Here is a 17,360-nt window from a genome sequence, read left to right on the forward strand (position 1 = left end):
TAGAGACATGACTCTCCCTTTAGTCAAGTCTCTTTAAGACATTGACTCGTTCAGCCAAAGACAATGATTTTTGTCCAGCATAGTGGACATGCTCAGCCAAAGACAATGAGTTTTGTCCATGCGACGCCATGGTGCAGTTCCGAAAGTTCGAACACCTGGCCAGGCCTAGACTGCTGTTCTGAAACACGTGGCTCATCCACGTCAGAACATGATTGCTTTTAACCGGAATGAACGTAACATAAAAGAATAGAGATGGGACCTATGACATATGTGCACATAAGCGGATTGTGTACTTATCAGAATTGCAAATATCTGGAGTTTACGTCCATTGACTTTAATGTAAAAAAACCTCCAAAAAACATGACCATGGTGGTCAGCTGCGGATACCCGAAGCGTGCACTTAACCGATGTGCACTTAGGTGGAGTCGACTGTAGTATTTTCACATTTGCCATTTATACATATAAATGCTACTATTCACACATGTAGATGGCCATACAACCATTTTAAAATGACCTCCTCAATATAGTAAAATAGTAATTTCTATGTTTTTTCACTTATAGTACTCCCCCAATATTCACGGGTGTTCCATTCCAGGAACCCCCGCGAATCTTGAAAAACCGCGAAAACGGTTTTTCAATGGGGGAGACTGGAGAGGGCAGTGGGAGAGGCAGGAGAGAGCAGCCGGAGCGCCGGCGAGAGCAGGAAATCACTCGCTGTATACTCCGACCGCCTCTTCCTGCACTAAGTCAGGCCTTACCAATCAGGAGCTGGGTGTCAAAGGGTAAGGGATCACAGATTTGTTATACACTACCACTTTTCTGTCTTACAACCAAAGAGGTTTACATTTATCATATACATGTACTTTTCTCTGCCTGTAGTGGGCTAACAGTCTAAGGAGTCATTTTACTAAGCTTTGGTAAAAAGTAGTTTTAGTGCACCCTTATGTAGTTTTTTCCCACACAATAAGGCCATTTTTATCACAGCTGTAAAATGGCCAAATTTTTATTTTTTTTTATTAATGGCCATGTGCTAAAGCTTTCTTTATTATGCAGCTATTAAGAAAAATTATCATATGAGCACTTACCACCACGCTGTATTTCTGCACTAACCAGTTTAGCACAAGCCAATATAGATGCATGATCTGTTTAGCGCAGGAATGCTCACGCTCTGACCCCATACGCTCCTTAAAAAAAAAAAAAAAAAAAATTCCAAGTTTTTAGTGCGCGGTTAGCACACACACATTTGGCAGTGTGTTAACGTGAACAAGGGCCAGAATAACCCAAAGGATAAATTGCATATTTATTAGCTATTGGAAATTGGAGATTGATTGGATATTAGATGTTTATTGATATTTGGATATTTATTGATTTTTAATTAAACCTTAGTTAAACAGTGAGGATGGGTATAATTTAGGGCTATCTCAATTATTTGATTTTTTTATATAGCTAGTTTGAAGTGGAATCTTGGGGAATAGTTAGGGTTTTCCTTTATTGATTTGTTAATAGATAGAGTAGTAGGGATCAACAAGAACTCCAATCAAACGCTATCCCACACAAGAAAGAAGAAAATAAAAATAAACTCTTGTTTGCCTGCAGTCATCTGTGTTGGAAGAGTCCTCTCAAAAAGACTGGGAACTTTAATTAGACAATTAGAGAAAACTCCTGAGCTACAATTGTGGTAACTGTAAGATATTGTTAATTTCAACTGCATATTAAATCTGTTTTATTAAAAAAAAAAAAAAAAAAAAAGAATAACCCAAAGCCACACAACAAGTACAGGCAATGGTAATTGTCAAGGTGTTCTGTTCCATTCACAGGTGGGGGAAAAGTCAAACACAAATACTAGTCTGTAATCACAGCAATGTCTAAGATGGCCTGCTCCTGCAAGACCACAGCGTACCTTATTGTCTCCCAGCCTGGCAGTAAGCTTTACTTGTCTCTGGTGTGGTTCCCCAGAGTTATCGTTGTAGTCTCTAGAAATCATTTAAGGCTGGCATGCAACCGGCTGGGTCAGAATTACCTATCTGCAATGCTTACCTGACTGTAGTAGTTGCAATCCATACACAGATGGTAGAGGCATATGCTATGAACCATCACTGCTTCCCTCTGGTCCTCCTTCACCTAGCTATGCCCTGGGCTGTTATAATTCTTGGACCAAGTCCGCCTGGCTGCACCTCTCCCTGTGTCACATCCCCCTTGCATAAGACTAGGAGTTTTAAGGTACACTTCTCCCTCTGTGTTCGTGAGGGTTAGGGGCAGAGCTGACCCGCAAATATGGAAAAATTGCAAATAATTTTTTATATGTTATTCGTGGAGGGGGGTGTTTGTTAAAATCCTCGTGAATATGATGAAATCGCAAATAAAAATCAATGTTCACATTCGCGATTGTTTTGGAAAATCAAGTTATTGCAGTTTTTGCATTACTGTATAAGCATGGCTGATATACAGTACCTATCTCTTACTCAGGTGGTGTCTTCATCCTCATCGTCCTGTACATGTACTGCATGTAGTGCGGGAGGAGGAGACAGAGGATAAGTGAGCACCAGGTGCCTCTTCAGGCAGTGGAAGTGGATCTTCAGTATGCGGACAGGAGTAGGAGGAAGATGAAGAGACAAAAGGGATGCCTCCTAATGGGTGAATGGAGAGGCAGTGACTTTTGGTATCTTTTGGAAATACATTGTGACTTCCGTCTGGCTCTTCTGCTTCTTCATTTCTTTATATATATTAGTGTATGTACCGTGGATGGGTCGATGTTATAGAAAAAGTCCATCACAGCATTGAACCTGCTTAGGCCCTCTGCAATATTGTCCAATGTAAACTTGTCTTCTAGCACTTCTTTTTCTTCTTCTACTCCATCCTCCTCTTCATCTGGTATTGCTTCTCCTTCGGGAGCAGTAAGATCAATTAGGTCATCTATTGATGCTATTCACAAATATAACGAATTACAGTAATCCAATTTCTGTAAAATGACTGTTTGAGTCACTATTCGAAAATCATAGCAGCACAGCACTGGTTTTAATCTGCTGATTATCCGCATTTTAAAAAGCACAGACTTAATTACTGCAAGTATCTGTTGTTTCATGCTCAAAGTACAATCCAAACAAACACAAAAATTTTAAATTGTTTATATACTAATATCTGTGTTATTAATTTCAGTGCATTGTGGCCATTTTGGATTTACCTCTCTCCCAATTAGCATCACTTCAATTTTATTAAGATTCAACACTAATTTGTGATACATCATCCAAATATCAATAGCTTGTAAGCATGTTTCTAGTTTTCCTCTTAGCTCTGTTTCCCATTCTACCACTGAAAAATAAAATTGGATGTCATCTGTATAAAAGCAATCTCATATTCACATCTTGAAACACATTTCTTAGCGAGGCTAGGTAAAGGTTGAACAATAAAGCTGACAATGCCGAACCCTGTGGAACCCCTATTTCCACAGCCTCAGAGACTTTACCATTACTCTGTACACGAATAGTACGTTCTTGGAAATAAGACATACACCAATTGTATACAGTGCCACCTATACCCATCGCCTTCTATGTATCACAGAGTCCTGAACTTTTGGAATCTGATTTGGTACTTGTGCATCAATGTTGTCCTGGGGAATATAATTGGGAGTGGGTATAAAGACATGGAAAATAGGGCAGGGTATAATTGGGGGGGGGGGATTTAGAAGGCATTGGGTTAAAAAAAAAATTGTGAAGAGAATTATTTTTTTTAAGAGTATTTAGTGATTTCAAATGGGGTGATATCTTTTTGTGTTATATATTGCCCACCAAGGAAATTGGAAGCAGCTTGTTCTATTTTCTTAGAAATATTACTGGGATTTCAAGTGGATATGAGAACTTTATGCATGTTGAGAGATTTTAATGTCCCATTGGAACCAGAAGATATATTAGGAAAATGGAACCATTAATTGTTTCAATTGTTTGAGGCCTGCTCACTAAGTCAGATAGTAAGAGAGGAGACACCGGTAGGACATGTACTGGATTTAATTTTTTTTTTCTTCTGTAATGAAAGATACGATATGTCAATCACCAGTAGTACAGTCGATGGTTTGGTCTCACTATTCATTGATAAAGTTTTTTTGACATTAGATGTAAGAGTTGTGAAACTTGTAAGATGCAGTAATAAGGTAGAGCTATTCACCCAAAGTTTGATGCGTGGACATTAGGAGAAAAATGGTTTCCTCGAATACAACATTTGAATGAGGATGATGATATGGGGGAAGCCACTGCTTGCCCTGGATCAGTAGCATGGAATATTGCTACTCTTTGGGTTTTGGCCAGGTACTAGTGACCTGGATTGACCAGTGTGAGAACGGGCTACTGGGCTTGATGGACCACTGGTCTGACCCAGTAAGGCTATTCTTATGTTCTTATGATGTGACCTCTTTAGCTTTTAAATGGTATTTAAGAAGTTTATCATTGAAACTGGTAAAATCATGTGAGAATGTGGAACATCGTCCTTGGATGAATGAATGTACTATATACAGAATTTAAGAAGAGAATAAAGAAAGTATGAGCGGATCTGGAGAAAAATTTTGGATGTGGATGATTATGATAATTATACGTTTTGGTTAAATGAATATCAAATGTTTTACAAGAATGAGAGAGATAGAATTTATAGTGAGAAGGTGAAATGGGTTGTTAATAGACCACAAGAGTTATTTGCTAGAGTAAGATATTTTACTGAAGGTCCCATAGCTAAGAATGATAATTTGAATCCAAATGCAGAAGAATTTGCATAGTTTTGGGTCCCAAAAGTTAATGGATTATAAAAAAATATTTTGAATGTAAATCTTTGGATAAAAAAGCATGTCAAATGAAGCAGGTAAAATGGAGTGAGTCTGTGAGAGTTTCAGAAGCTGAAGTACAGATTTGTGTTCTTTAAGACCTACCAGATCAATAATCAACCCTTGTTCACTCTATAATTAAACAATTGGATGAGGACATTGTCTCATCACTGACTATGATAGTGTGTGGCGCACTTTGGGGTTGTGGGTTCACGCTGTTCCTTGTGACCCTGGGCAAGTCACTTAATTCCCCCATTGCCCTAAACACATTAGACTGTGAGCCCACTAGGACAGACAGGGAAAAATGGTTGAGTACTTGAATAAATTCATGTAAACTGTTCTGAGCTCCCTTGGGAAAACAGTATAGAAAATTGGATGAATAAATATACTCAAATATAAACTGAGATTTTGGGGTCAAAAAATGGCCCCAAAATGGGGGTCTCTGTTTATATTCTTCCCCCTTCAATGCTGCCAACCTCCCTCCCCCCCCCCAACTGGCAGATTTCTGCCTGTATCTGCGCCCAAATCTGAGTTTGTATGTTTGCCACATGTGTGTGTGTGTGTGTGTGTGTGTGTGTATGCCTTTGAGTCGACCACTGACCCATGGCTGCATGCACAGTATGGAATCCTCCCTGTGATGTTTCAAGGTAGAGTACAGGAGTGGTTTGCCATTGCCTTCTCCCACGGTGTGTGGCTCCACTATGTTGCTGCTGCCCAACATAGGGCCTTACAGCCTATAGCACCTGGTATTCCCTAGTGGACCACCATTCCAGGTACTAGCCAGGCCTGACCCTGCATAGCTTCTGATAGCAAGAGCGGGCTTACTCAGGACAGCCAGCCCATAGGCTGCCATATGTGTACACTGTACAAGAATAATACTACTTTGAGAATTTGAGGTCCCGAGTGGAAACATCTTTCCATTCCTAATTATGTGAGAGTGTATCACACGTTTCCTGAAGAATAGCAATTTCATTTTTAACAGATACAACTTCCTTTTCCTTTACTATGGATTCTTCACAATTCACTCTTTGTTCAAATTTCACAAGAACACTGTGTCGTAAGTCCATTCTCACAAATGCAGCCAACAAGAGAGAGTAATTATATTTTAACTCTTTATAATGGATTTGAAGTTAAATACAAGAAATAACCTTGCTGTGGAAACTCCAAATGTTTATAGAAAGAAACCATAAAAAGTTAGGACATTTTACCACGCTATATGGATAGCAGTAATAGTCATTTGCCACCCATATAGCTAAGTGGTTCGATTTTAGGCCAGCAGAAAGGTAGTCCTAAATGAAATACCCAGCTCTATGGGTAGTAGCTGAATATTACCACTATCCTTTTAACTGCCAGTAGTCAATGGTACATACATATATAACAGCATCCACCCCACTCCCTGGCCTTACAAAAATATTCCTTCTATCTAGCAGCAGCTACCAAACCCCTTTCTTATATATCTTCAAGAGACAGGAATGATGCATGTTTGCTCCTGTCTCAACGCTGCCATCTTAAAAAATGATGGAGCCTACATTGGGTGAGGAGATTGGAGGGCAGGAGTGACTGCAGGGGTGAGGTATGTTATGCTAAACACTAACCCCCCCCCCTTTTATGAAGCTGTGTTAGACTTTTTTTTATTGCCGGCCACGGCAGTAAAAGCTCTGATGCTCATAGAATTCTTGTGAGCGTCAGAGCTAATACCACCACAGCCAGTGATAAAAAAACCCTAACATGGCTTCATAAAAGGGGGCCTAAAGATTGTTGGTGGGGAGGGGCAGAGAGGTGCTATATCTTTGGGGGAGGGGGTTAATTGGTCACTAGACCACCAGGATTTTCAAAGGGGCTGATGCAGACCAGGCTAATCACTGCTCACAAACTGACAAGCCAGGAAACATTTTGGCAAAGAGCAGTAGATTAGAGTGTGTTTTTAACATAGGCAGTAATTTACATGCTCATTTTTTATTGCATTGCTGCCGTTATCTTTTGGAGTTAATTTTGCAGTAGAAGCCAAGTGCTAAGCCATTGTCACATAGCTCTATCTGTAAAACTCCCTAGTGGTGATGTGATGCAGTTACATTACAATTTAATTATTACAATTAAATGTATGAGATGTTATAATCACGGTCAGCTGTTTCAAAAGGTTTCCCCTTCAATTTATTTATTTATTCAATTTATTTTCTATCCCATTGTCCCCAAAGAACTCAGACCGGTTATTCACACCAACACAGAGGCTAAACATTTGTATTTATTTGCTGCAACTAAAAAAAACCAATTATTGGGGGTGAGAGAAAACTAAATAAGTACAGTGGTACCTTGGTTTCTGAGCATAATTTGTTCCAGAAGCATGCTCATATATCAAAGCAAAGTACCCCATAGGCCATAATGGCAACTCAGATGATTCGTTCCAATGACTTAGGTACATCTCTCCGACCCCCGACCCAAATCGCTTCTTCTGTCTTCTCCCACTGCTGTCCTCCACTTTGACACCCCACCCCGGGAACCGGCTTTGCTGCTCTCCCAAGGCCACCAGTGCTACTCCCTCCCTTCGTGACCGAGATCGCTTCCTCCCCCCCACTGACTGACCCTGTCCTTACCCGTGCGCTGGTGCTGAAAGTGCCTGCCGCCGGTTCTCTGCTGGGCTGCTGCGGGGCCTTGAGCATCTGTGCATGCTCAAGGCCTTCTGGCTCTCACCCTCTCTGAGATTCTCGGTCATGAAGAGAGGGAGCAGCAAAGCCGGTTTGCAAATCGAGTCAACACTCGGTTTGCGAGTTACAGTTTACTCGAGTGTTTTGCTCGTCTTGCAAAACACTCGCAAACTGCGGTTTGACTGTACGTCCAACAATTGTTATCAGATGTTGTTTGAACAAGGTAAATTAAATTTAAATATAAATAAATAGCATAAAAACATAAGAATAGCCTTATTGGGTCAGACCAAATGTCCATCTAGCCCAGTATCCCGTCCTCACGGAAGCCAATCCAAGTCACAAGTACCTGGCAAAAATCCAAATAGCAGCAGAATCCAATGCTATTGATCCAGGGCAAGCAGTGGCTTCCCCCATGTCTGTCTCAATAGCAGACTAAGGACTTTTCCTCTAGGAACTTGTCCAAACCTTTTGTTAAACTAGCTACATTAACCACTCTTACCACAACCTCTGGCAACGTATTCCAGAGCTTAACTATTCTCTGAGTGAAGAAATATTTCCTCCTATTAGTTTTAAAAGTATTAGTCTGTAACTTCATTGAATGTCCCCTAGACTTTGTAAACCTTGATGCAATAAAAAAATCAATCCACTTATACCCGTTCTACACTACTCAGGATTTTGTAGACTTCAATCATATCTCCACTCAGCCATCTCTTTTCCAGGCTGAAGAGCCCTAATCTGTCTCTCATACAAGAGGAGTTCCATCCCCTTTATCATCTTGGTTGTTCTTCTTTGAACCTTTCCTAGTGCTGCTATATCTTTTTTGCTATAAGGAGACCAGAACTGAACACGATACTCAAGGTGAGGTTGCACCATTGAGCAATGCAGAAGCATTATAATATTCTTAGTCTTGTTTACCATCCCTTTCTTAATAATTCCTAGCATCTTGTTTGCTTTTTTGGCTGCCACTGCATGTGATGACACCCAGATATTTTTCTTGAGCGCTAACGCCCAAGTTGGACCCTACCATCCAGTAATTATAATTTTTCTTAATGGAGGAGGGTAAATAGTGGAGCACTGCAGGGATCTCTACTGGGACCAGTGCTATTTAACATATTTATAAATTATCTGGAAATTGGAATGACAAGCGAAATTATTAAATTTGCAGAAGACACTAAACTGTTCAAAGTTGTTATCATGCATGTGAATTGTGAAAAATTGCAGGAAGACCTTAGGAAATTGGAAGACTGGACATTGTCACCAGCCAGGCCCTTGAGGTAACGGCAGGGGACCGCCGACTGGTGGCAGCACGACCCTGGTGTGGCTCCCAAAGGGGGAGACCTTACACAGTAATACAGTTCATGGATGTAATAATAATAAATCAAAAGTTCTCAGACTATTGCAGTAAGTTTTAATCCACAAAATGAAAGGAAACACAACTATTGTACTGGCTTTCACTCCAGGAGCAAAAAGTTCATAGCAGCCAGTTTGTAGTCCAGCGAACAAACTTAAGCTTGGCTTCAGGTAAGTAATCATAAGTTCAAGGCAACATCCGGGCAGCTTCACATAGCTTCAAACCAGAAACAAAAAAAACAAAAGAAACACTTTTTTACAGCTCTTCCTAGAGACCTGGGCTTTCAGTAATACAGTCTTGTTCTTCACCAGGCTCCTATATAATAAATCACAAAATAAAAGTTCAGAACAATACAGCTTGTAAACTTCAGCTCTCTAAGCTGCAGCAACTCTCCAGTCTCTGGAGACTGGGAACAGAATTGCTGGGTCCACCTTTTACTATTGGCTTTTTCAAGCACCCGCAAAAATCCCAACCCTAGGTCTTCGGGGAACCCTCCCCAATTCTGCTCTTAATGCAGTAAACCAAAAATAAACCACACCAGCTTCCTACAAGCTCAGTCCCAGCTGGTGTAGAGCAGTTCAATTAGTGCTGTGCACAACTCCAGCACTGCTTTCAGCCCAGCCCCCACTGCTGTGCAACAAAAAAAAAAAACCCTTTCTCAAAATAGTTTCTTCAGTAAATTGTCCCAACAAAAATCCAAAAAGAGCAAAATAAGTTACTGGCAAGAAACTGCCAAACTCATATCCATTGGTTCCACCGATTCAGCTTCAGGCACTCCAAACTCAGCTATGTCTATACATTCTTCTGGAGCCTCCAGCTCTGTAATCTCCTGAGGTGCAGAGCCTTCCCATTCCATAGGCTCCTGGCATGTGCCTTGCCTTTGCCTGGTCAGAAGAGCCCTATCTGCCAGGTCTTCCTGTACTGCCTCCTTTACAGTCTTTGAGAGCTGTTTTAAGGTGTTAAAGCCACTCCCTAGCTTATGTGGCTGGGGCACAGGTTTAAGTGCTCTCTGGCTCCCTCTCAGGTTACTGGGAATATTACTGTTAGGGAAATGATTAAACTTCCTAAGGGAGCTTACTCTCCTAACAGGCTCTGGCTCTAGCATGGGTTCCAGCTCGGGGTCAGGTTCATGCTCCTCAGGATAGGCAGCCCTGTCCTCAGCAGCCTCCGAGGGACTACCTTTAACTGGTTTCCTGCCTCGGGGAACTGGTTTAGTGCATGTCTTACTCCTGACAGGTTCATCCCTGGGGATGGAAATGTCACAACATCCAAATGGCAGATTAATATGGAAAAATGCAAAGTGAATCACATTGGGAAGAATAATCCAAATCATAGTTACCAGATGCTGAGAAACCATTTGTTTCTATTTGCTTCGGACAAAATGGCCATGGCATGCCAATGCAAAATTTTCAAACGTGCTACTCTATGACGTACTCAATCATCCACCAATCACACAAACTACCTGGCTCAAAACAATGATGCCCACTCAATCTCCAAATTTAACCCTAGCGGGGGTCACAGTATTTAATGTGTATATCCAAAACTTCATAAAAATTTTACAACTTTTTCCAGTTGCCACCCTGTGACACGTATGTGAAACGTATGGTATGAAAGAATTATTAATATTGAGTGACACTGCCTAGGATCCATGATAGCTGTTACAGGGAAACACAAGTATTATGAGAACGAGCAAGGACTTTTCAGCACCTATTGAGCAGGTCCTCAGGCAGGCTAACACATAACATTCCACAAGCATTCAGTTAACTCAATCCACAAGGAAGGGGATGGGAAATTAGCTCATGAGGCAAACACATACTAATTAGAAAACATCCTCCACAAGGAAGGGGATGGGAAATTAGCTCACGAAGCAGGCTAGGAACACATACTGATTGGTAAACATCACCCCGGCATTCACTTAACTCAATCCACAAGGATAGGGGGATAAATACTGTTTCCCCTAGAAAGAAAAGCAGAGGGGACATTTCTACTACTGAGAGAGAGGAACATTTCCACTACTGACAAGGAGGGACATTTAAGCTGTGTGATGACATTTTGTGAGTAAGCCTCCTGAACGTGGTCCTTCGACAGAATGATGATATAATAACCGGTAACGTATTAATTCAAACTCTGTACTTAATCAATGATTATGGCTAGAAATATTGTATATATGTAATAAAATGGCTAGAAATATTGTATATATGTAATAAAACTTAATTTGTATACTATTTTGATTTCCTGGCATTCTGTCCAGTGAGGAAAGTGACTGAAGGCCTTTTATTGCCTTTTTAAAATAGTAATACACACCCTCCCTCCCTTTCTTCACTAAGTCAATCACTCTCCAACAGATATCCTAAATCCTATAATGTTTATCCTTCCAATGCTTTTAAAGAGGCATCATAAGAGCGGCATGTTTGACAGATTTTGCATTGGCATGCCATGGCCATTTTATCCAAAGCAAATAGGGGCGAATGATTTCTTGGCAGGATAAGGTAATAGATTTGGTTAGATGTTGATTTCAATAGTAGATATTGAGGTATTAATATTAGTGTTTGTCCTTATTTTATAGGGGTGATCCTTGATATAGCCATGGTGAGTTGAAACATGTTGGATTAACTATCCCTGGCCGATGGACAAAATTGTTTAAGATAAGTGATTAAATTAAGATAGCATTCTTAAAAAGAAATAATACTTGTAGAAATACATTTAACTAAGAGAAGCTAATGACGAATTGGGGGTATAAAGCTTAGTGCAATGAGATCACTTGAGCACTAAGTGGCTCCGTGGAAGTGTGTGAATCCTAAAAACATTTAAATTAACAATTTATGAAAGTGTGATTTAGTATCCAAGGCCTTTTTTTTTTTTTAAGTGAGTGTGATATACACCTTGGGCATATTTATTTATGCCTGTTGTACATTGAAAAATAAATATGCCTAAAGCATGTATTTTTTATTTTAGAAGATTATTCAACAATAGCAACAGCAATTATAACTCATAACATCAAAAAGTATACCCACTGATATTACATAAGGCCATCAATTCTATCAAAGCATTTACAAGTTCCTCCTTCCCCTCACCCCCTTCCCTCAATAGCCTCAAGCAATATAGGGATCCATGGGCTTGGGTTACCCAAGTCTGACCAGAAGGCATCACTCCTTCTGTAATAGAGGTAATGCTAATGGAATAGAAGGCCTCTCTAGTGACCATAACATGCCCAGGACTTTTGAAAAGTAATAATCCTTTTTCTACATAATGCAGTGCATGGAAATCTCTGGTTGTTTCAAGGCTACTGTCAATAGCAACTTACTAGCTATAAATACACTTGCAACTACTATTAATTATTTCTATAGTGCTATCAAACGTATGCAATGCTGTACAGAGTCACAAAGAAGACAGACCCTGCTCAAAAGAGCTTACAATCTAAACAGACAAGACAAACAAACAGGATGTCATGGATACAGTTAAGGGGAACAGTTAATCTGCTGGCTGGGTTGGTGGGCAGTGGGGAGTAGGGTTATGGATTGAAGGCTATATCAAAAAGGTGGGTTTTCAGTCTGCTTTTAAACAAGAGAAGGGGTTTGGCGGACAAACTCAGGTAATTTATTCCAGACATAGAGGGCAACTAGATGAAAAGACCGAAGTCTGGAATTGGCAGTGGAGGAGAAGGGTACAGCTAAGGGCTTTTCTGAGGAAGTATATAAGGAGAGAGGAGAGATTTTGAGGGGCAGCAGAATGAACACACTTGTAGGTCAGCAATAGGAGCTTGAACTGTATGTGAAGGTAGATAGGGATCCAGTGAAGTGATTTAAGGAGAGGGGTGACATGAATGTAGTGAGGTTGGTAGAAGATGAGTCATGCAGCAGAGTTGAAGGGGATGAGGCGGCACTGCGGGAGACCAGTTAGAAGTAGATTGCAGTAATCTAAGCATGAGGTTATGAGAGTGTGGACAAGGGTCCAGACAGTGTGCTCAGAGAGTAAGGGGCAAATTTTGGTGATGTAACGATAGAAGTGACAGGTCTTAGCAGTTTGTTGGCTGTGCATAAAAAATGAGAGGATGGAATCGAAGACGACTCCAAGTTTGTAAGCAGAGGAGACTGAAACGATGACAATATTATTTACCGAGATGGAGAATGGAGGAGGAGCAGAGGGTTTAGGAGGAAAGAGGAGCAGCTCAGTCTTGGACATGTTTAGTTTCAGATGATGGCAGGACACCCAGGTAACATATCAGCCAAACATGCAAAACATTTTCTTGGAATTTAGGTGAAATTTCAGGTGTAGGGAGGTAGATGTGGGAGTCATCAGCATATAGGTGATACTTGAAGCCATGGGAGGAGGTCAGGGCAGAGGTGTAGAGAGAGAAGAGGAGAGGTCCTAAGACAGAACCCTGGGATTCGCCAACCACTAGTGGGGTAGCAAAAGAAGAGGTTGCATACATACACAATACATACACAAAAGGTGCTATGGGAGAGGTAGGAGGCAAACCAGGAGAGGACAGATTTGCAGAATCCAAGCGAGAACAGCGTATCAAGGAGTACGCTGTGATTAACTATCAAAGGCAGCAGACAGGTCAATAAGGATGAGAATTGAGTAAAGGCCCTTAGATCTGGCCATGAAGAAGTCACTGCAGACTTTGGTGAGGGCAGTCTCTGTGGAGCATTAGGGGCAAAAGCCAGATTGTAGAGTTTATGATCACAACAAGTCTAGACCCCTGGAGGTCATATATTAAACAAAAAACAGTCTATAGTTTTGGGTATAGTTGTTCCCTTGACCTCTGTAAGTATTATAAGCACCAAATCCCAATAAGTCTGGGCCTTGGGACAGGACCATCATATATGCAGAAAAGTCCTCTGTCCCCCACAATAACAATCAATGCTCATTTCTATTCCCATACATTGGTTTCAAGCATTCAGGAATATAATTCCATCTATGTAATATTTTATAACCATTTTCAGTTAGAAAGCTAGCAATTGAAGCTTTAAGTAAAGATATAAAAATACACTTCAGTCTGCTCTCCAGCTGAATCTCAGCTCTTGATCCAAGTGGATATTTAATTTAGAGGGCATTTTGCAGTAAAGAGCTTTGTACAACCATGATATCACTCTCCTCCTGCCCCCACTCCCGAGCGCTAATTCCAATGGTATCTTCTCTATGTCCAACTCCTTCAAAGGTTTTTGCTGTATAAATATTTTAAGTTATCTACGCTAATACTCTTCCCCTTCCACTCCAAATTCCTCTACCAATTCTTCATAGGATACTAGTTGTCCATCATCAATTAACTATCCCAATGTTTGTAAGCCCTCCGCAAACTGTATCGGGGTATTTTATTTATTTATTTTTCAAAACTTACTATACTACCTTTAACTGCAATGAATGCAGATCAAAGCAGTTCACAGTCTAAAATACAAGTAAGAAAGGAACTCCATAATATCACATAGGAAAATAACAATCAACTGCACATCGACAAAATAAAAACCAAAAGAAACAAACATTGCAGAATAACAAAACAATACAGTCAGGCAGTGCCATCCACCCTACATCCCGATAGAACAATTAAATTTCATTGAACTGTGTCTGGAAAAGCCAAGCCTTCAACTTTTTCTTAAAAGGTTTCAGTTATGGTTCTTCCCTAATAAATGAATAAATAAGTAGTGGTAATGAGTTCCAGGATGCAGGTGCCATAAAGAAAAAAGTACTGTGTCTAGTGTGCTCCAATTAGAGAATGACACGGTGACAAAATTCATCACCATTCCTGTCCCCACGGATAACCATGGGAAATAAACCCATGTCATTGTCTAGTATCTATTTCATCCTCTGTCCTTCTACACCAGCATTATTCAAAGCAAAGCTTGCGGGTCAGTGGTTGTGGCCATTCATACTCTGATTCTTCCCTCTTTCCTTAAAGAATGACATGAAGATGGTTTCCCTCGGTTATCCGCGGGGACGGGAACGGTGATGAATTTTGTCACCGTGTCATTCTCTAGCTCCAATCTCACAAAGTGTGGAGTTGGTCAGACCAGGCAATGATTGTTAAAGATACCAGAGAACACATGCAGGAGAGTAAGGGATCATGAGGGCCGAGAGACAACAGGGATTACCACACTGAAAAGCTTTGAAAGTTAGAAGTAATTTAAAAATGATACATAGAAACATGACAGATAAAGGCCAAAAGGCTCATTCAGTCTGCCCATCTGCAGCGTCCACTATCTCCTCCTCTGCTAAAGAGATCCCACGTGCCTGTCCCATGCTTTCTTGAATTCAGACACAGAGGACTGTTTTTGAAAAGAACATCTAAGTCTGATTTGGACTTTTCCCGCAATTTCAGCTCTCTTTTGATAGTCTGGACTTAACAGTTTTGCTTGAGAATTCAGATATTGACACTATGACATCCTCAATTGTTTAATTAGTACATAAGCCAGAGAATGGCTGCTAAAACCTTCTTTAAATATATATTTGTTCTGACTTATAAAATTTTCATCTTTCTGGATGTGGCTCAGATCATGCCCCCCCAAAAAAAGAAAAAGGGGAAGCAATTTTTATAAATGAGGCCTAATGTGATGCACCCCTCTGCATCTTTCTTTGTAAGCTTTCAGTGGAAATACATTGTTAAATTTCAGGGCTCTGTTATATCTTTGACCCTCTTCTTCTAGTCACCATATTGGCCAGCAAAGTAGTTGGGCCTGGTCTGCTGGCTCAGCACCCTGGATAACCTGCTGTTGATATGTCATAGATTCAAATGAATTACGTAAAAGCTGTACAATGTTCAGGAAACTAGAATTTCCTTTATTTCCTTAAATATCTCTTTCAAGTGAACCCTGCATTTGTTGTTTAGTGGATCAGTGATACAAGACGTCTAATAACAAGTTTTCCTCTTATATTATAGTCTTTGATTAGTATATTTGTGGTGAGATTTCCCGTGATGTTTCTCTTCAGTGTTAATGCTTATGTTTATATTTTATAAATATGAAATAATCATTTTTTTAAAAACATTGTTTCCACAAGCATTCATGACTGCTTGGTTGTTTTTGAACTCTCTGATGGCATTCCAAGACATAGCATTATGAGTAGAAGTGTTCTGTCACTCTAGAGAAGCTGCTTGTTACCAAAGATTTTTACTCTGAAACCACCTTCACAATGACTTTTTTTGCATTTATAAACATGAGTGGTAACTTCCATGACTGAACTTTAGTGGTGGTGACGAAAGAGAGCAAAGTGGTATGAACTAAGGCAATTTAGACTTCCTTGTTTGAGAGTTAAGGTCGTCCTAATTATTGTATTTTAATGTTATCTTGTTCCAAATCCATTATATCCTTTTTTCTCCAAACCAGGATATAAATTCCAACAGATCCTGTATAATGTTTAGCTTTTGTTCCATATCATTTTAGCTATCTGATTCATGTAAAATGTTTACCTTCTAGGGAACTTCATTATGGGGATTTTCTACTCTTTCCCATCCGAAAAGCATGGAAATATCTTTGTACTCAGTTAGCTATCAGACCCGATGTGACTCCTTGTCTCCCTATTGCTGGTAATGGGGATTTTCTTCCTGGTATGGGACTGGAGTCACATCCTCGATGGGATGGAAAGGGTCTCTTTTATTTATACCATGTACTTCAAAATGATGGTCCTATCCAGCCCTTTCAGCAGTTATGTGACTCTTCCGCCTTTGGTGCTGGTGACTGGTTCCCTTACATTCAACTACAACACTATGTCCATTCCCTTCCTGGTTCTGCGTTGACTGAGACTATACAAGAGCAACTGTCAGAAGCTCTGTGTCTTACTGCACAATTGCCTATCCCCTTACGATTTCATCATCGTTATTTGCAGGACTTGGCTGGTGACTTGGACTATGCTGCGTTAGCTGTTAAATGGACTCAGGACTTACATATCCCTATCTCTGCTGATATGCTAAAGCGGAGTGTTTCCTTGGGAACGAAATACTTGGTGTCTGTAGCGGAGAAAGAACATTACTACAAATTCCTGGTCCGGACATATTTTGTCCAGTTAGAGCCTTTCATGCTCGTCTTTGCACCACTGATCATTGTCCTAAGTGTAGAACGCCTAGAGCATCCCTGGGTCATATGTTCTGGCTTTGTCCGGGTATACGGGCTTTTTGGACACGTGTATGTCACCACCTTGCATCTTTTTGGAATTGCATTGGACTCCTACGGACACTTTCCTCTTTACATTGAAGCTGTCCTTGCACCCGGTCCGTCCGGGTATGGCAGTGTTTGCTCGGAAAGCTGTAGTTATGGGCATCAAGACTATTCTACAATGTTGGCTGTCCTCTAACACTCCAACCGTGTCTCATTGGAGGACTCAATTGATTCAGCTGGCGGGATTTGAACGCTTGGCTATTTCTAATATGGACTCTAAAGCAGGCTCCTTTTACCTCACATGCTGGTTGCCTTTTTGTTCTACGTTACAACCCTCTGTACGTAGCAGGTTGCTCAATTAACTATCTGAATGTTAGATGTGGTATTGACTGTTCCCATGGGTGGGTGGGAGGGGGGAAGGGGGGGGTGGGCATGGGAGGTGATAGTTCTTGTTCACTGTTCATGAGTGTTTG

The sequence above is a fragment of the Geotrypetes seraphini genome, chromosome 1 (assembly GCF_902459505.1).
Source record: "Geotrypetes seraphini chromosome 1, aGeoSer1.1, whole genome shotgun sequence".
NCBI classification, from domain to species: Eukaryota; Metazoa; Chordata; class Amphibia; order Gymnophiona; family Dermophiidae; genus Geotrypetes; species Geotrypetes seraphini.